Source organism: Leptonotus elevatus, chromosome 5 (genome assembly GCF_054856555.1).
Source record: "Leptonotus elevatus isolate MCC_2025b chromosome 5, RoL_Lele_1.0, whole genome shotgun sequence".
Lineage (NCBI taxonomy): Eukaryota > Metazoa > Chordata > Actinopteri > Syngnathiformes > Syngnathidae > Leptonotus > Leptonotus elevatus.
The window spans coordinates 25955392-25975074 of NC_141243.1; the positions used below are offsets into that span (position 1 = coordinate 25955392).

A 19683-nucleotide genomic window follows, 5' to 3' on the forward strand; every position below is an offset into this window, starting at 1 on the left:
TTTTAAAATTGACAAAACATCGGTTTTATTGCAAGACATGTGCCGCGTATTCAAATTAGAGGACTGCTTTAAAACCATGCATCCAAGAGAGGAGGGCTTCACCTGGTTTAGTGGTGACGGCACCAGAGCCTCTCGCATAGATTACGTATTTACACGGGGTTGGACACAGATTGATGCTAGATTAACTCCTGTTTTTTTCTCAGATCACCTAATACTGTCTTGCACCCTTTCACTTTCTTCTGGCGTGACTATTGGAAGAGGTCTGTGGAAATTGAACTGCTCCCTGCTCGAGGACGAGACTTTGGTCTCTCAGTACAGGGAGCGGTACAAGGACTGGCAGACCCTTCAAGACCTTTACAAATCACGGGCACAATGGTGGGAAATGATGAAGGTAAGGACTCAGACTTTTTTTAAAAAAGCAGGAAGAGAGAAGAAAATCAAGGAAATGAAATGTATGCTGGGAATGCAAAAGAGACTGCAAAGGTATTTTAATCTGACACAAGAGGGGATAAATTTTAATGATGAAATTAAAGAGATCAAAAAAGAAATGAAAGCAATGGCAGATATTCAGAGCAAAGGGTTTTTATTAAGGAGCAGAGAGAAGGAAATAGAAGAAGGTGAAAAATGCACAAGGTACTTCTTTAAAAAAATTATGAGCAAGGGTGGGGGCATTTTTAAACTAAAAAAAGAAAACGGGACTATTACAGAAACAAATAATGAAATAATTGAAGCAGTGGAAACTTACTATCAAAAACTGTATGAGCGTAAAGATACCCAAGAGGAGATAATGGTAGAGGTTTTAAACTTCATTGAAAAAACAGTGACTGACAATGGGCCTTTAACACAGGATTTTACACCTGAAGAACTAAATACATGTGTAAAACAATTGAAGAAGGCAAAATCTCCGGGCGAGGATGGCCTCTGCTCGGAATTTTACCTGACTTTTTGGGACATTTTAGCACCAGACTTACTCACTGTTTTTAATGAACTGGACAAAACAAACCGACTACCAGACAGTTTTAGAATAGGGATAGTCACTTTACTGCATAAGAAGGGAGACAAAACAGACCTGAACAACTGGCGTCCAATTACACTTTTAAATGTTGATTGCAAACTTTTTAGCAAACTTTTAGCTATGCGTATGTCTGAGTTTTTACAGGATTTGATCGACCCGGACCAAACCTGTGCCATCGCGGGGAGGAAGATCACGGACAGCCTCATGCTGATTCGTGACACCATCTGTTATGCGAGAGACAGAAATATGCGGCTAGTAGTCCTAAATTTAGACTTTGAGAAGGCTTTTGATCGGATCTCGCACCAGTACCTTTTTAGGCTACTGCAAAAATGGGGTTTCCCGGGAAGGTATCTAGAGTGGGTGGGCCTGCTGTATCGAGATATTACCAGCAAATTTGTGGTCAACGGGAACTTGACAAAAGCAGTGCAAATTAACTGCGGCGTCCGTCAGGGCTGTCCCTTATCTGCCCTCCTCTATGTTCTATGCATAGAACCGTTGGCACAGATTTTGAGAAGGGACAAAATGATCGAGGGGGTGAGTATTCCAGGGGGCGGGGGACTCACAACAAAGTGTGTTTTATATATGGACGATATTAACATCCTGTGTTCTGACATTTTATCCGTGACAAGGACCCTGGACTTGACTGACTGGTATGGAAGAGCGTCTGGCTCTAAACTCAACAGAGACAAGACCCAAGCACAGTTTTACGGACCGTGGACCGCGACACAGAAGACAGGACTGCCCCTGACGGAGATACAAACGGACCAGAAAATACTTGGGATTAAATTCAGTAAGGGAGGGGGAGGGGATACAAACTGGGGCGACGTGGTAGGGAAAGTGAGAAAAAAACTTGGCTTTTGGAGACTGAGAGAGTTGACTTTAGAGGGGAAGATTTTAATAATAAAAGCAGTAATTTTACCCTTGCTTTTATTAATCAGTTCAGTTTTTATCCCAAAAAGAAATGTGCTTTTAGATTTGGACCGTGCAATTTTTTACTTTATCTGGGGTTCTAAATGGGAAAGACTGAGGAGGGACACGATGAAAAAAACAAAAGAGAAGGGTGGAAAAGGCGTGCCGGACCTCCAGCTCTTTTTGGGCAGCAGATATGTGGCCCTCCATCTGCAAAATGCTCTGGGACCATCCAGCAATCCCAAAAGTCAAGCAATGACACGATTCTGGATGGGATCGTACCTCCGTAAATTAAAACTAATACCCAGCGACCAAAGACTTCCGGTGTCTTTTAATTTACCACCAGCACATTCTTTTATCCCAAAATTTTTAAGAAATTTTAAATTGGAAAATGAAGATTGTCACATTTTGAAAAATCACAAGTCTCTCATCTCTATTGTGCAGGAGCGGCAAACAGCGAGTCAAGTGCGCGGGCTTGCATTCGGCAAGCCCACAACTGTTTGGCGCAACGCCAACCATCCTGCCCTCCCAAACAGACTTCGGGACCTGTCGTGGATGGTGGCCCACGAGATTCTCCCAGTCAGGGCCGTTATGCACTCCCGAGGAATGTCAGCGCACTCAACCTGCCCCCGACCTGGTTGTGGCGCCCAGGAGTCGGTGAGGCACCTCCTCTGGGAGTGCAGTGCTGCCGTAGACCTGTGGGCAACAGCCGGCCACCTGAGAAAATTCCCGGACTTGCCAGCAAGGGAGGTCCTAAATGCACAATACGTGCTCTACGGGGTGAGCCAAGCCAAGTGTTCCCGAGAGGAGTTTGCGAAAGACTGGCTCACCCTTGCCGCCATCAAAGACGCCATGTGGACCTCCAGAAACTTGCTGGTAAGGAGGCACAGGCAGACCCCCCCCGTGGCTGTGCTCCGAATGGCTGCAGAGACCATCGAAGCTGCACGCGGCAGGCCAAGGACACAGCCACCAAGAAGCGTCGCCTGTGCCCGCCCGGAGGAGGGAACCGGAGCTACACGGTGAAGGTCTCGGCAGCGACGGCCTGGCTCTCCAGGAGGGAAGGAGCAAAAAGGGCTACCCGGCAGGTCCTGGACAAGCGCTTTTTGAGAGGGTGGGATGAAGTCCCAATTAGTAATGCAGTGCTACGCTCCTGCACAATAGATATGAATGTTTTTTCATTTTTCATTTTTTATTTTGTTTTTATTTTTACATGTCATATTTGAGACAAAATGAATGCTCCATATTGGAGAAATGTGATTTGTAATTGATTGAAAAGTGACAATAAAAACATGAAAAAGAAAGAAAAGAAAAAATCTGTTCTTATCAGTTTAATATCTGATATGTCTCCTATCTGGAGACTTCATATTAAATTGCTTTTTTGAACAGGGAGATGGGATTCAGAGCTTACTTTGCCCATTCTGCGCATCATCCTGGTATTGCAGTATTTCCAGGAGCGGTGCACCACCTCCGCTGGTCAACGAAAATGCTAATCTAGACAGAGAAAACGGGCTGTGGCAATACTCACGTGCGCACAAGTAGGTGTGGCGGAAGCAACCATGTCGTCAAATTGGGAAGCAGGCGACGTAGCCGACACACATCTACTCTGCTGTCCACCAACCCGGTGAGTCGAACCCGTTCCAGAGGCTTGACACTTGAGCTCATTCAGCTATTGCATGCTCCGCAGTTGTGCCTGTGACCTCCTCTAACGCCCTGTGCGAAGTACACACGCCGTTCTAATCCACTGAGAGAAACTGGCCCATCATGCTGGGCCAGGCATTCGCCAGTGTACGAATGGCACAGTCATTCAAGAGGGTGAGTGGAAAAAAGCAAGACCCCGTGTCCAGGCTGAGGAAGGCATACTTACCTGGCAGGGGTGACACCATGATCAAGAATGTGGTTCACCCAGGGCGAGGTGCAGCCATTGCACTGGCGGCTGCATTGACCATTGCGAATTCTCCAAATGTGGGAATCTCGACTGCATAATTTCTGATAGTGGGGAACTGCGTTCGCGCTCTTCCCTGGCTTGTATGTCAATAATTAAGAGCGATAGTCTTGAAACCAATTAACACAAATGAGCAAGACTTGACTATGGTCTTCTGGCTTTCTTCACAAGTCTGGCCGGGACCGCAGCAGGCGCTTGGTCTTTCATCCTGCAGGAAGACTGCAAAAGTTGTTGGACTGCAGCTGCTTATGTGAAGGCTTGTGAATAATGAATGGTTAAGTCAGCAGACAAGGTTTCCTCCGTCTCAGTGTCCATAAGAGCAGCGCTGCTTGGTGTAACATGACCGACTGTGAGAGTGGGTAGACCGAGAAGCCTGTACTTGAGTCCATCAGTTATCCTCTTCATCGCTTCTCGGCCTTTTGGCTAAGACTGCGATCGCCTCTGTTGAGAGATAATTCTATGCCTGTTGTGGCTGTGAATCTAACTCAATTGCAGGGGTATTGTTATTGTGTTGTTTAAACTTTGTGTTATAGGAGAACGACCAAGGTGAGTGTACTGTTTTTTTGTTCGTGAGAAGTTTTGACCAAGTGGTTGTCTCCGACATGTCGGCTACATATGCCGGCATGCGGAGGCACCACAGTGTTCGATTTATGTTTCGGGAAAGGGATGGTGGTGAGCCTCTGTGGATGTCCAGGCTGGACTTCTCCAGAAAGCTTGTCCAACAAACCCTGAAATTTAAAGCTGAGGATTTAAATTGTATTATAACTTTGCCCTTTAGTAAGGGATTTGATGTGAGTTTCACTTCTGCTGTGAACCTTCGTGAATTTTGGACTCGTTTTGAAAATGTGAAAGCCCAGTTCTCTGTGTTCAATGTTGAAAAACTGACTGATAATGCTGCTAAAACAGTTATTGTCAGAATGTTTAATGAGACAGTGAATGCAGAAGACATTTGTTTTTGGCTGGGTAGATATTGCACGGTTAAAGGCCAGGCTGTGAAGGTGAGGGATGAGGACGGCATCTGGAACTGTGCCTGGCGGGTACCCATCCAACAATGGCAGGACCCCCAGGGCTTTCAGGGCCTGAAACATCTCCCACCAATGATAGTCTTGGGTGAAAACCGGGGCTACATACATTACCAGGGCCAGCCCAAGCTCTGCCGCAAGTGTGGTGAGCATGGACACCTGGCGGAAGCGTGTGAGAAAACAATTTGTAGGAAATGTAGAGTAATTGGGCATACTTTTGAAGAATGTACCAATGGCAGAAAGTGCAATCTTTGTGGGGAAACTAACCACCTCTACAGAAATTGTCCAAAATCATTTGCCAACAAACTGAAGGCTGGAAAAGAAATGGCACAAGGAAATGGAAATGAAGCTGACAAACAAATTGAATGCCACAAAGAAAATTCAAATTTCCCTCCAAATCCTGTCATTGGTGGAGAGGGGACAGGTGAGGAGGGGCAAGGGGAGGAGAGCAGGCCGGCCCCACCAATCGAGAGCTCAGAGGAAAGTGAGATGCTGCAAGAAATGCCCACAAGCGAGTCAAGCGAAGTCAGTCCACATGAGGCTGACAGTGAAGACACCCAGATCACTTGTGCTTAAAATAATAAAAGGCTTGCATCTCAACGGTCCTCTGAGTCTCCCCTGTCCACGGAGAAGAGAGGAAGGCCCGGGAGCCCAGATAGCGAGGTGGGGGAGACCAGGGTCTTCCCCTCGGATTCACCAAATGAACTCTCCTTTTTAAACATAGTACTGCAATCAACGCCAAAAAGCAGAAACACTATGAATTTAAGGTTGCGTGAGCGATCACCACCTCAAGTGCCCCTGACAGACGACCAGTGTTTTAGCTCTGCCCCTTTTGCTGAGGTAAAGGAAGAAATACGCTCTCGAGAAATACCTTAGCGACTGCCTTGTTTTTTTTAAAATAATGTTCTCTTAAAATTTTGTAACCCCATCTGTGTTTTTATTTTTTTATTTTTAATCATACCTATGACCCTCACCTTCTCAACTATTAACGTTAGAAGCGTGAAGTCAAAGATTAGAGCTCAGAGCGTTTTAACATTTCTAAAAACTTTTAAATCTGATCTGTTTTTAATCCAAGAATGTGGCATACCCTTTTTAAGAAATTACAAACAGTGGGAGGAAATGTGGCCACATCCATCACTATGGAGTGGCTCAAACGAAAATAGAAATGATGGAGTGGCCATTTTAATAAATAATCCTCAGATTGTTTTAAAGGGGAGCACAGTGGTGAGAGACGGACGAGCACTGTTAGCACACTTAACTTTTACAGAACAGGACCTTAGCCTTTTAAATATTTATGGTTCTAATGAAAAGCATGACAGGTATGATATTTTAGAGAATTTGCAGTCCCACATGCTAGGTCATAATCCACTAATTATTGGAGGCGATTTTAATTGTGTTTTAAATAGGAAGGATAGGAAGGGAGCTGGGGAGGATTTTAAAATTGACAAAACATCGGTTTTATTGCAAGACATGTGCCGCGTATTCAAATTAGAGGACTGCTTTAAAACCATACATCCAAGAGAGGAGGGCTTCACCTGGTTTAGTGGTGACGGCACCAGAGCCTCTCGCATAGATTACGTATTTACACGGGGTTGGACACAGATTGATGCTAGATTAACTCCTGTTTTTTTCTCAGATCACCTAATACTGTCTTGCACCCTTTCACTTTCTTCTGGCGTGACTATTGGAAGAGGTCTGTGGAAATTGAACTGCTCCCTGCTCGAGGACGAGACCTTGGTCTCTCAGTGCAGGGAGCGGTACAAGGACTGGCAGACCCTTCAAGACCTTTACAAATCACGGGCACAATGGTGGGAAATGATGAAGGTAAGGACTCAGACTTTTTTTAAAAAAGCAGGAAGAGAGAAGAAAATCAAGGAAATGAAATGTATGCTGGGAATGCAAAAGAGACTGCAAAGGTATTTTAATCTGACACAAGAGGGGATAAATTTTAATGATGAAATTAAAGAGATCAAAAAAGAAATGAGAGCTATGGCAGATATTCAGAGCAAAGGGTTTTTATTAAGGAGCAGAGAGAAGGAAATAGAAGAAGGTGAAAAATGCACAAGGTACTTCTTTAAAAAAATTATGAGCAAGGGTGGGGGCATTTTTAAACTAAAAAAAGAAAACGGGACTATTACAGAAACAAATAATGAAATAATTGAAGCAGTGGAAACTTACTATCAAAAACGGTATGAGCGTAAAGATACCCAAGAGGAGATAATGGTAGAGGTTTTAAACTTCATTGAAAAAACAGTGACTGACAATGGGCCTTTAACACAGGATTTTACACCTGAAGAACTAAATACATGTGTAAAACAATTGAAGAAGGCAAAATCTCCGGGCGAGGATGGCCTCTGCTCGGAATTTTACCTGACTTTTTGGGACATTTTAGCACCAGACTTACTCACTGTTTTTAATGAACTGGACAAAACAAACCGACTACCAGACAGTTTTAGAAAAGGGATAGTCACTTTACTGCATAAGAAGGGAGACAAAACAGACCTGAACAACTGGCGTCCAATTACACTTTTAAATGTTGATTGCAAACTTTTTAGCAAACTTTTAGCTATGCGTATGTCTGTGTTTTTACAGGATTTGATCGACCCGGACCAAACCTGTGCCATCGCGGGGAGGAAGATCACGGACAGCCTTATGCTGATTCGTGACACCATCTGTTATGCGAGAGACAGAAATATGCGGCTAGTAGTCCTAAATTTAGACTTTGAGAAGGCTTTTGATCGGATCTCGCACCAGTACCTTTTTAGGCTACTGCAAAAATGGGGTTTCCCGGGAAGGTATCTAGAGTGGGTGGGCCTGCTGTACCGAGACATTACCAGCAAATTTGTGGTCAACGGGAACTTGACAAAAGCAGTGCAAATTAACTGCGGCGTCCGTCAGGGCTGTCCCTTATCTGCCCTCCTCTATGTTCTATGCATAGAACCGTTGGCACAGATTTTGAGAAGGGACAAAATGATCGAGGGGGTGAGTATTCCAGGGGGCGGGGGACTCACAACAAAGTGTGTTTTATATATGGACGATATTAACATCCTGTGCTCTGACATTTTATCCGTGACAAGGACCCTGGACTTGACTGACTGGTATGGAAGAGCGTCTGGCTCTAAACTCAACAGAGACAAGACCCAAGCACAGTTTTACGGACCGTGGACCGCGACACAGAAGACAGGACTGCCTCTGACGGAGATACAAACGGACCAGAAAATACTTGGGATTAAATTCAGTAAGGGAGGGGGAGGGGATACAAACTGGGGCGACGTGGTAGGGAAAGTGAGAAAAAAACTTGGCTTTTGGGGACTGAGAGAGTTGACTTTAGAGGGGAAGATTTTAATAATAAAAGCAGTAATTTTACCCTTGCTTTTATTAATCGGTTCAGTTTTTATCCCAAAAAGAAATGTGCTTTTAGATTTGGACCGTGCAATTTTTTACTTTATCTGGGGTTCTAAATGGGAAAGACTGAGGAGGGACACGATGAAAAAAACAAAAGAGAAGGGTGGAAAAGGCGTGCCGGACCTCCAGCTCTTTTTGGGCAGCAGATATGTGGCCCTCCATCTGCAAAATGCTCTGGGACCATCCAGCAATCCCAAAAGTCAAGCAATGACACGATTCTGGATGGGATCGTACCTCCGTAAATTAAAACTAATACCCAGCGATCAAAGACTTCCGGTGTCTTTTAATTTACCACCAGCACATTCTTTTATCCCAAAATTTTTAAGAAATTTTAAATTGGAAAATGAAGATTGTCACATTTTGAAAAATCACAAGTCTCTCATCTCTATTGTGCAGGAGCGGCAAACAGCGAGTCAAGTGCGCGGGCTTGCATTCGGCAAGCCCACAACGGTTTGGCGCAACGCCAACCATCCTGCCCTCCCAAACAGACTTCGGGACCTGTCGTGGATGGTGGCCCACGAGATTCTCCCAGTCAGGGCCGTTATGCACTCCCGAGGAATGTCAGCGCACTCAACCTGCCCCCGACCTGGTTGTGGCGCCCAGGAGTCGGTGAGGCACCTCCTCTGGGAGTGCAGTGCTGCCGTAGACCTGTGGGCAACAGCCGGCCACCTGAGAAAATTCCCGGACTTGCCAGCAAGGGAGGTCCTAAATGCACAATACGTGCTCTATGGGGTGAGCCAAGCCAAGTGTTCCCGAGAGGAGTTTGCGAAAGACTGGCTCACCCTTGCCGCCATCAAAGACGCCATGTGGACCTCCAGAAACTTGCTGGTAAGGAGGCACAGGCAGACCCCCCCCGTGGCTGTGCTCCGAATGGCTGCAGAGACCATCGAAGCTGCACGCGGCAGGCCAAGGACACAGCCACCAAGAAGCGTCGCCTGTGCCCGCCCGGAGGAGGGAACCGGAGCTACACGGTGAAGGTCTCGGCAGCGACGGCCTGGCTCTCCAGGAGGGAAGGAGCAAAAAGGGCTACCCGGCAGGTCCTGGACAAGCGCTTTTTGAGAGGGTGGGATGAAGTCCCAATTAGTAATGCAGTGCTACGCTCCTGCACAATAGATATGAATGTTTTTTCATTTTTCATTTTTTATTTTGTTTTTATTTTTACATGTCATATTTGAGACAAAATGAATGCTCCATATTGGAGAAATGTGATTTGTAATTGATTGAAAAGTGACAATAAAAACATGAAAAAGAAAGAAAAATCTGTTCTTATCAGTTTAATATCTGATATGTCTCCTATCTGGAGACTTCATATTAAATTGTTTTTTTGAACAGGGAGATGGGATTCAGAGCTTGCTTTGCCCATTCCGTGCATCATCCTGGTATTGCAGTATATCCAGGAGCGGTGCACCACCTCCGCTGGTCAACGAAAATGCTAATCTAGACAGAGAAAACGGGCTGTGGCAATACTCACGTGCGCACAAGTAGGTGTGGCGGAAGCAACCATGTCGTCAAATTGGGAAGCAGGCGACGTAGCCGACACACATCTACTCTGCTGTCCACCAATCCGGTGAGTCGAACCCGTTCCAGAGGCTTGACACTTGAGCTCATTCAGCTATTGCATGCTCCGCAGTTGTGCCTGTGACCTCCTCTAACGCCCTGTGCGAAGTACACACGCCGTTCTAATCCACTGAGAGAAACTGGCCCATCATGCTGGGCCAGGCATTCGCCAGTGTACGAATGGCACAGTCATTCAAGAGGGTGAGTGGAAAAAAGCAAGACCCCGTGTCCAGGCTGAGGAAGGCATACTTACCTGGCAGGGGTGACACCATGATCAAGAATGTGGTTCACCCAGGGCGAGGTGCAGCCATTGCACTGGCGGCTGCATTGACCCTTGCGAATTCTCCAAATGTGGGAATCTCGACTGCATAATTTCTGATAGTGGGGAACTGCGTTCGCGCTCTTCCCTGGCTTGTATGTCAAAAATTAAGAGCGATAGTCTTGAAACCAATTAACACAAATGAGCAAGACTTGACTATGGTCTTCTGGCTTTCTTCACAAGTCTGGCCGGGACCGCAGCAGGCGCTTGGTCTTTCATCCTGCAGGAAGACTGCAAAAGTTGTTGGACTGCAGCTGCTTATGTGAAGGCTTGTGAATAATGAATGGTTAAGTCAGCAGACAAGGTTTCCTCCGTCTCAGTGTCCATAAGAGCAGCGCTGCTTGGTGTAACATGACCGACTGTGAGAGTGGGTAGACTGAGAAGCCTGTACTTGAGTCCGTCAGTTATCCTCTTCATCGCTTCTCGGCCTTTTGGCTAAGATCAAGTGTAGTATCTGTTCTTATCAGTTTAATATCTGATATGTCTCCTATCAGGAGACTTCATATTAAATTGCTTTTTTGAACAGGGAGATGGGATTCAGAGCTTGCTTTGCCCATTCCGCGCATCATCCTGGTATTGCAGTATATCCAGGAGCGGTGCACCACCTCCGCTGGTCAACGAAAATGCTAATCTAGACAGAGAAAACGGGCTGTGGCAATACTCACGTGCGCACAAGTAGGTGTGGCGGAAGCAACCATGTCGTCAAATTGGGAAGCAGGCGACGTAGCCGACACACATCTACTCTGCTGTCCACCAACCCGGTGAGTCAAACCCGTTCCAGAGGCTTGACACTTGAGCTCATTCAGCTATTGCATGCTCCGCAGTTGTGCCTGTGACCTCCTCTAACGCCCTGTGCGAAGTACACACTCCGTTCTAATCCACTGAGAGAAACTGGCCCATCATGCTGGGCCAGGCATTCGCCAGTGTACGAATGGCACAGTCATTCAAGAGGGTGAGTGGAAAAAAGCAAGACCCCGTGTCCAGGCTGAGGAAGGCATACTTACCTGGCAGGGGTGACACCATAATCAAGAATGTGGTTCACCCAGGGCGAGGTGCAGCCATTGCACTAGCGGCTGCATTGACCCTTGCGAATTCTCCAAATGTGGGAATCTCGACTGCATAATTTCTGGTAGTGGGGAACTGCGTTCGCGCTCTTCCCTGGCTTGTATGTCAATAATTAAGAGCGATAGTCTTGAAACCAATTAACACAAATGAGCAAGACTTGACTATGGTCTTCTGGCTTTCTTCACAAGTCTGGCCGGGACCGCAGCAGGCGCTTGGCCTTTCATCCTGCAGGAAGACTGCAAAAGTTGTTGGACTGCAGCTGCTTATGTGAAGGCTTGTGAATAATGAATGGTTAAGTCAGCAGACAAGGTTTCCTCCGTCTCAGTGTCCATAAGAGCAACGCTGCTTGGTGTAACATAACCGACTGTGAGAGTAGGTAGACCGAGAAGCCTGTACTTGAGTCCGTCAGTTATCCTCTTCATCGCTTCTCGGCCTTTTGGCTAAGACTGCGATCGCCTCTGTTGAGAGATAATTGTATGCCTGTTGTGGCTGTGAATCTAACTCAATTGCAGGGGTATTGTTATTGTGTTGTTTAAACTTTGTGTTATAGGAGAACGACAAAGGTGAGTGTACTGTTTTTTTGTTCGTGAGAAGTTGTGACCAAGTGGTTGTCTCCGACATGTCGGCTACATATGCCGGCATGCGGAGGCACCACAGTGTTCGATTTATGTTTCGGGAAAGGGATGGTGGTGAGCCTCTTTGGATGTCCAGGCTGGACTTCTCCAGAAAGCTTGTCCAACAAACCCTGAAATTTAAAGCTGAGGATTTAAATTGTATTATAACTTTGCCCTTTAGTAAGGGATTTGATGTGAGTTTCACCTCTGCTGTGAACCTTCGTGAATTTTGGACTCGTTTTGAAAATGTGAAAGCCCAGTTCTCTGTGTTCAATGTTGAAAAACTGACTGATAATGCTGCTAAAACAGTTATTGTCAGAATGTTTAATGAGACAGTGAATGCAGAAGACATTTGTTTTTGGCTGGGTAGATATTGCACGGTTAAAGGCCAGGCTGTGAAGGTGAGGGATGAAGACGGCATCTGGAACTGTGCCTGGCGGGTACCCATCCAACAATGGCAGGACCCCCAGGGCTTTCAGGGCCTGAAACATCTCCCACCAATGATAGTCTTGGGTGAAAACCGGGGCTACATACATTACCAGGGCCAGCCCAAGCTCTGCCGCAAGTGTGGTGAGCATGGACACCTGGCGGAAGCGTGTGAGAAAACAATTTGTAGGAAATGTAGAGTAATTGGGCATACTTTTGAAGAATGTACCAATGGCAGAAAGTGCAATCTTTGTGGGGAAACTAACCACCTCTACAGAAATTGTCCAAAATCATTTGCCAACAAACTGAAGGCTGGAAAAGAAATGGCACAAGGAAATGGAAATGAAGCTGACAAACAAATTGAATGTCCCAAAGAAAATTCAAATTTCCCTCCAAATCCTGTCATTGGTGGAGAGGGGACAGGTGAGGAGGGGCAAGGGGAGGCGAGCAGGCCGGCCCCACCAATCGAGAGCTCAGAGGAAAGTGAGATGCTGCAAGAAATGCCCACAAGCGAGTCAAGTGAAGTCAGTCCACATGAGGCTGACAGTGAAGACACCCAGATCACTTGTGCTCAAAATAATAAAAGGCTTGCATCTCAACGGTCCTCTGAGTCTCCCCTGTCCACGGAGAAGAGGGGAAGGCCCGGGAGCCCAGATAGCGAGGTGGGGGAGACCAGGGTCTTCCCCTCAGATTCACCAAATGAACTCTCCTTTTTAAACATAGTACTGCAATCAACGCCAAAAAGCAGAAACACTATGAATTTAAGGTTGCGTGAGCGATCACCACCTCAAGTGCCCCTGACAGACGACCAGTGTTTTAGCTCTGCCCCTTTTGCTGAGGTAAAGGAAGAAATACGCTCTCGAGAAATACCTTAGCGACTGCCTTGTTTTTTTAAAAATAATGTTCTCTTAAAATTTTGTAACCCCATCTGTGTTTTTATTTTTTTATTTTTAATCATACCTATGACCCTCACCTTCTCAACTATTAACGTTAGAAGCGTGAAGTCAAAGATTAGAGCTCAGAGCGTTTTAACATTTCTAAAAACTTTTAAATCTGATCTGTTTTTAATCCAAGAATGTGGCATACCCTTTTTAAGAAATTACAAACAGTGGGAGGAAATGTGGCCACATCCATCACTATGGAGTGGCTCAAACGAAAATAGAAATGATGGAGTGGCCATTTTAATAAATAATCCTCAGATTGTTTTAAAGGGGAGCACAGTGGTGAGAGACGGACGAGCACTGTTAGCACACTTAACTTTTACAGAACAGGACCTTAGCCTTTTAAATATTTATGGTTCTAATGAAAAGCATGACAGGTATGATATTTTAGAGAATTTGCAGTCCCACATGCTAGGTCATAATCCACTAATTATTGGAGGCGATTTTAATTGTGTTTTAAATAGGAAGGATAGGAAGGGAGCTGGGGAGGATTTTAAAATTGACAAAACATTGGTTTTATTGCAAGACATGTGCCGCGTATTCAAATTAGAGGACTGCTTTAAAACCATACATCCAAGAGAGGAGGGCTTCACCTGGTTTAGTGGTGACGGCACCAGAGCCTCTCGCATAGATTACGTATTTACACGGGGTTGGACACAGATTGATGCTAGATTAACTCCTGTTTTTTTCTCAGATCACCTAATACTGTCTTGCACCCTTTCACTTTCTTCTGGCGTGACTATTGGAAGAGGTCTGTGGAAATTGAACTGCTCCCTGCTCGAGGACGAGACCTTGGTCTCTCAGTGCAGGGAGCGGTACAAGGACTGGCAGACCCTTCAAGACCTTTACAAATCACGGGCACAATGGTGGGAAATGATGAAGGTAAGGACTCAGACTTTTTTTAAAAAAGCAGGAAGAGAGAAGAAAATCAAGGAAATGAAATGTATGCTGGGAATGCAAAAGAGACTGCAAAGGTATTTTAATCTGACACAAGAGGGGATAAATTTTAATGATGAAATTAAAGAGATCAAAAAAGAAATGAGAGCTATGGCAGATATTCAGAGCAAAGGGTTTTTATTAAGGAGCAGAGAGAAGGAAATAGAAGAAGGTGAAAAATGCACAAGGTACTTCTTTAAAAAAATTATGAGCAAGGGTGGGGGCATTTTTAAACTAAAAAAAGAAAACGGTACCATTACAGAAACAAATAATGAAATAATTGAAGCAGTGGAAACTTACTATCAAAAACTGTATGAGCGTAAAGATACCCAAGAGGAGATAATGGTAGAGGTTTTAAACTTCATTGAAAAAACAGTGACTGACAATGGGCCTTTAACACAGGATTTTACACCTGAAGAACTAAATACATGTGTAAAACAACTGAAGAAGGCAAAATCTCCGGGCGAGGATGGCCTCTGCTCGGAATTTTACCTGACTTTTTGGGACATTTTAGCACCAGACTTACTCACTGTTTTTAATGAACTGGACAAAACAAACCGACTACCAGACAGTTTTAGAAAAGGGATAGTCACTTTACTGCATAAGAAAGGAGACAAAACAGACCTGAACAACTGGCGTCCAATTACGCTTTTAAATGTTGATTGCAAACTTTTTAGCAAACTTTTAGCTATGCGTATGTCTGTGTTTTTACAGGATTTGATCGACCCGGACCAAACCTGTGCCATCGCGGGGAGGAAGATCACGGACAGCCTCATGCTGATTCGCGACACCATCTGTTATGCGAGAGACAGAAATATGCGGCTAGTAGTCCTAAATTTAGACTTTGAGAAGGCTTTTGATCGGATCTCGCACCAGTACCTTTTTAGGCTACTGCAAAAATGGGGTTTCCCGGGAAGGTATCTAGAGTGGGTGGGCCTGCTGTACCGAGACATTACCAGCAAATTTGTGGTCAACGGGAACTTGACAAAAGCAGTGCAAATTAACTGCGGCGTCCGTCAGGGCTGTCCCTTATCTGCCCTCCTCTATGTTCTATGCATAGAACCGTTGGCACAGATTTTGAGAAGGGACAAAATGATCGAGGGGGTGAGTATTCCAGGGGGCGGGGGACTCACAACAAAGTGTGTTTTATATATGGACGATATTAACATCCTGTGTTCTGACATTTTATCCGTGACAAGGACCCTGGACTTGACTGACTGGTATGGAAGAGCGTCTGGCTCTAAACTCAACAGAGACAAGACCCAAGCACAGTTTTACGGACCGTGGACCGCGACACAGAAGACAGGACTGCCCCTGACGGAGATACAAACGGACCAGAAAATACTTGGGATTAAATTCAGTAAGGGAGGGGGAGGGGATACAAACTGGGGCGACGTGGTAGGGAAAGTGAGAAAAAAACTTGGCTTTTGGAGACTGAGAGAGTTGACTTTAGAGGGGAAGATTTTAATAATAAAAGCAGTAATTTTACCCTTGCTTTTATTAATCGGTTCAGTTTTTATCCCAAAAAGAAATGTGCTTTTAGATTTGGACCGTGCAATTTTTTACTTTATCTGGGGTTCTAAATGGGAAAGACTGAGGAGGGACACGATGAAAAAAACAAAAGAGAAGGGTGGAAAAGGCGTGCCGGACCTCCAGCTCTTTTTGGGCAGCAGATATGTGGCCCTCCATCTGCAAAATGCTCTGGGACCATCCAGCAATCCCAAAAGTCAAGCAATGACACGATTCTGGATGGGATCGTACCTCCGTAAATTAAAACTAATACCCAGCGACCAAAGACTTCGAGTGTCTTTTAATTTACCACCAGCACATTCTTTTATCCCAAAATTTTTAAGAAATTTTAAATTGGAAAATGAAGATTGTCACATTTTGAAAAATCACAAGTCTCTCATCTCTATTGTGCAGGAGCGGCAAACAGCGAGTCAAGTGCGCGGGTTTGCATTCGGCAAGCCCACAACTGTTTGGCGCAACGCCAACCATCCTGCCCTCCCAAACAGACTTCGGGACCTGTCGTGGATGGTGGCCCACGAGATTCTCCCAGTCAGGGCCGTTATGCACTCCCGAGGAATGTCAGCGCACTCAACCTGCCCCCGACCTGGTTGTGGCGCCCAGGAGTCGGTGAGGCACCTCCTCTGGGAGTGCAGTGCTGCCGTAGACCTGTGGGCAACAGCCGGCCACCTGAGAAAATTCCCGGACTTGCCAGCAAGGGAGGTCCTAAATGCACAATACGTGCTCTACGGGGTGAGCCAAGCCAAGTGTTCCCGAGAGGAGTTTGCGAAAGACTGGCTCACCCTTGCCGCCATCAAAGACGCCATGTGGACCTCCAGAAACTTGCTGGTAAGGAGGCACAGGCAGACCCCCCCCGTGGCTGTGCTCCGAATGGCTGCAGAGACCATCGAAGCTGCACGCGGCAGGCCAAGGACACAGCCACCAAGAAGCGTCGCCTGTGCCCGCCCGGAGGAGGGAACCGGAGCTACACGGTGAAGGTCTCGGCAGCGACGGCCTGGCTCTCCAGGAGGGAAGGAGCAAAAAGGGCTACCCGGCAGGTCCTGGACAAGCGCTTTTTGAGAGGGTGGGATGAAGTCCCAATTAGTAATGCAGTGCTACGCTCCTGCACAATAGATATGAATGTTTTTTCATTTTTCATTTTTTATTTTGTTTTTATTTTTACATGTCATATTTGAGACAAAATGAATGCTCCATATTGGAGAAATGTGATTTGTAATTGATTGAAAAGTGACAATAAAAACATGAAAAAGAAAAAATCTGTTCTTATCAGTTTAATATCTGATATGTCTCCTATCAGGAGACTTCATATTAAATTGCTTTTTTGAACAGGGAGATGGGATTCAGAGCTTGCTTTGCCCATTCCGCGCATCATCCTGGTATTGCAGTATATCCAGGAGCGGTGCACCACCTCCGCTGGTCAACGAAAATGCTAATCTAGACAGAGAAAACGGGCTGTGGCAATACTCACGTGCGCACAAGTAGGTGTGGCGGAAGCAACCATGTCGTCAAATTGGGAAGCAGGCGACGTAGCCGACACACATCTACTCTGCTGTCCACCAACCCGGTGAGTCGAACCCGTTCCAGAGGCTTGACACTTGAGCTCATTCAGCTATTGCATCCTCCGCAGTTGTGCCTGTGACCTCCTCTAACGCCCTGTGCGAAGTACACACGCCGTTCTAATCCACTGAGAGAAACTGGCCCATCATGCTGGGCCAGGCATTCGCCAGTGTACGAATGGCACAGTCATTCAAGAGGGTGAGTGGAAAAAAGCAAGACCCCGTGTCCAGGCTGAGGAAGGCATGCTTACCTGGCAGGGGTGACACCATGATCAAGAATGTGGTTCACCCAGGGCGAGGTGCAGCCATTGCACTAGCGGCTGCATTGACCCTTGCGAATTCTCCAAATGTGGGAATCTCGACTGCATAATTTCTGGTAGTGGGGAACTGCGTTCGCGCTCTTCCCTGGCTTGTATGTCAATAATTAAGAGCGATAGTCTTGAAACCAATTAACACAAATGAGCAAGACTTGACTATGGTCTTCTGGCTTTCTTCACAAGTCTGGCCGGGACCGCAGCAGGCGCTTGGTCTTTCATCCTGCAGGAAGACTGCAAAAGTTGTTGGACTGCAGCTGCTTATGTGAAGGCTTGTGAATAATGAATGGTTAAGTCAGCAGACAAGGTTTCCTCCGTCTCAGTGTCCATAAGAGCAGCGCTGCTTGGTGTAACATGACCGACTGTGAGAGTTGGTAGACCGAGAAGCCTGTACTTGAGTCCGTCAGTTATCCTCTTCATCGCTTCTCGGCCTTTTGGCTAAGATCAAGTGTAGTATCTGTTCTTATCAGTTTAATATCTGATATGTCTCCTATCTGGAGACTTCATATTAAATTGCTTTTTTGAACAGGGAGATGGGATTCAGAGCTTGCTTTGCCCATTCCGTGCATCATCCTGGTATTGCAGTAAATCCAGGAGCGGTGCACCACCTCCGCTGGTCAACGAACAGATACTACACTTGATCTTAGCCAAAAGGCCGAGAAGCGATGAAGAGGATAACTGACGGACTCAAGTACAGGCTTCTCGGTCTACCAACTCTCACAGTCGGTCACGTTACACCAAGCAGCGCTGCTCTTATGGACACTGAGACGGAGGAAACCTTGTCTGCTGACTTAACCATTCATTATTCACAAGCCTTCACATAAGCAGCTGCAGTCCAACAACTTTTGCAGTCTTCCTGCAGGATGAAAGACCAAGCGCCTGCTGCGGTCCCGGCCAGACTTGTGAAGAAAGCCAGAAGACCATAGTCAAGTCTTGCTCATTTGTGTTAATTGGTTTCAAGACTATCGCTCTTAATTATTGACATACAAGCCAGGGAAGAGCGCGAACGCAGTTCCCCACTATCAGAAATTATGCAGTCGAGATTCCCACATTTGGAGAATTCGCAATGGTCAATGCAGCCGCCAGTGCAATGGCTGCACCTCGCCCTGGGTGAACCACATTCTTGATCATGGTGTCACCCCTGCCAGGTAAGTATGCCTTCCTCAGCCTGGGCACGGGGTCTTGCTTTTTTCCACTCACCCTCTTGGATGACTGTGCCATTCGCACACTGGCGAATGCCTGGCCCAGCATGATGGGCCAGTTTCTCTCAGTGGATTAGAACGGCGTGTGTACTTCGCACAGGGCATTAGAGGAGGTCACAGGCACAACTGCGGAGCATGCAATAGCTGAATGAGCTCAAGTGTCAAGCCTCTGGAACGGGTTCGACTCACCGGATTGGTGGACAGCAGAGTAGATGTGTGTCGGCTACGTCGCCTGCTTCCCAATTTGACGACATGGTTGCTTCCGCCACACCTACTTGTGCGCACTTGAGTATTGCCACAGCCCGTTTTCTCTGTCTAGATTAGCATTTTCGTTGACCAGCGGAGGTGGTGCACCGCTCCTGGAAATACTGCAATAACAAGATGATGCGCGGAATGGGCAAAGCAAGCTCTGAATCCCATCTCCCTGTTCAAAAAAGCAATTTAATATGAAGTCTCCAGATAGGAGACATATCAGATATTAAACTGATAAGAACAGATTTTTCTTTTTCATGTTTTTATTGTCACTTTTCAATCAATTACAAATTTACATTTCTCCAATATGGAGCATTCATTTTGTCTCAAATATGACATATAAAAATAAAAACAAAATGAAAAAACATTCATATCTATTGTGCAGGAGCGTAGCACTGCATTACTAAGTGGGACTTCATCCCACCCTCTCAAAAAGCGCTTGTCCAGGACCTGCCGGGTCACCCTTTTTGCTCCTTCCCTCCTGGAGAGCCAGGCCGTCGCTGCCGAGACCTTCATAGTGTAGCTCCGGTTCCCTCCTCCGGGCGGGCACAGGCGACGCTTCTTGGTGGCTGTGTCCTTGGCCTGCCGCGTGCAGCCTTGATGGTCTCTGCAGCCATTCGGAGCACAGCCACGGGGGGGGTCTGCCTGTGCCTCCTTACCAGCAAGTTTCTGGAGGTCCAC

At 46.2% G+C, this 19683-nt stretch overlaps 10 non-coding genes and 2 pseudogenes across 10 annotated transcripts; 9 read left to right on the plus strand and 3 right to left on the minus strand.

The window, feature by feature from the left end:
• The first annotated feature begins 3187 nt into the window (after window positions 1–3187).
• Window positions 3188–3391, plus strand: LOC147174471 (U2 spliceosomal RNA; annotated as a pseudogene).
• A 389-nt stretch (window positions 3392–3780) lies between these two features.
• LOC147174472 (U1 spliceosomal RNA) lies at window positions 3781–3945 on the plus strand. Its single transcript, XR_015094956.1, has one exon. It is a non-coding gene; the product is annotated as a U1 spliceosomal RNA (small nuclear RNA).
• A 5563-nt stretch (window positions 3946–9508) lies between these two features.
• On the plus strand, window positions 9509–9706 carry LOC147174473 (U2 spliceosomal RNA). Its single transcript, XR_015095239.1, has one exon. It is a non-coding gene; the product is annotated as a U2 spliceosomal RNA (small nuclear RNA).
• Window positions 9707–10095: 389 nt separating this feature from the next.
• On the plus strand, window positions 10096–10260 carry LOC147174474 (U1 spliceosomal RNA). The gene has a single exon (XR_015095261.1). It is a non-coding gene; the product is annotated as a U1 spliceosomal RNA (small nuclear RNA).
• Window positions 10261–10584: 324 nt separating this feature from the next.
• LOC147174475 (U2 spliceosomal RNA) lies at window positions 10585–10776 on the plus strand. The gene has a single exon (XR_015095073.1). It is a non-coding gene; the product is annotated as a U2 spliceosomal RNA (small nuclear RNA).
• A 389-nt stretch (window positions 10777–11165) lies between these two features.
• Window positions 11166–11330, plus strand: LOC147174476 (U1 spliceosomal RNA). The gene has a single exon (XR_015095273.1). It is a non-coding gene; the product is annotated as a U1 spliceosomal RNA (small nuclear RNA).
• Window positions 11331–16893: 5563 nt separating this feature from the next.
• Window positions 16894–17088, plus strand: LOC147174477 (U2 spliceosomal RNA). Its single transcript, XR_015095232.1, has one exon. It is a non-coding gene; the product is annotated as a U2 spliceosomal RNA (small nuclear RNA).
• Window positions 17089–17477: 389 nt separating this feature from the next.
• Window positions 17478–17642, plus strand: LOC147174478 (U1 spliceosomal RNA). Its single transcript, XR_015095275.1, has one exon. It is a non-coding gene; the product is annotated as a U1 spliceosomal RNA (small nuclear RNA).
• Window positions 17643–17966: 324 nt separating this feature from the next.
• LOC147174479 (U2 spliceosomal RNA) lies at window positions 17967–18158 on the plus strand. Its single transcript, XR_015095128.1, has one exon. It is a non-coding gene; the product is annotated as a U2 spliceosomal RNA (small nuclear RNA).
• On the minus strand, window positions 18143–18215 carry LOC147174480 (U2 spliceosomal RNA; annotated as a pseudogene).
• Window positions 18216–18539: 324 nt separating this feature from the next.
• On the minus strand, window positions 18540–18704 carry LOC147174481 (U1 spliceosomal RNA). Its single transcript, XR_015094957.1, has one exon. It is a non-coding gene; the product is annotated as a U1 spliceosomal RNA (small nuclear RNA).
• Window positions 18705–19093: 389 nt separating this feature from the next.
• On the minus strand, window positions 19094–19287 carry LOC147174482 (U2 spliceosomal RNA). Its single transcript, XR_015095244.1, has one exon. It is a non-coding gene; the product is annotated as a U2 spliceosomal RNA (small nuclear RNA).
• Between the last annotated feature and the right edge of the window lie 396 nt (window positions 19288–19683).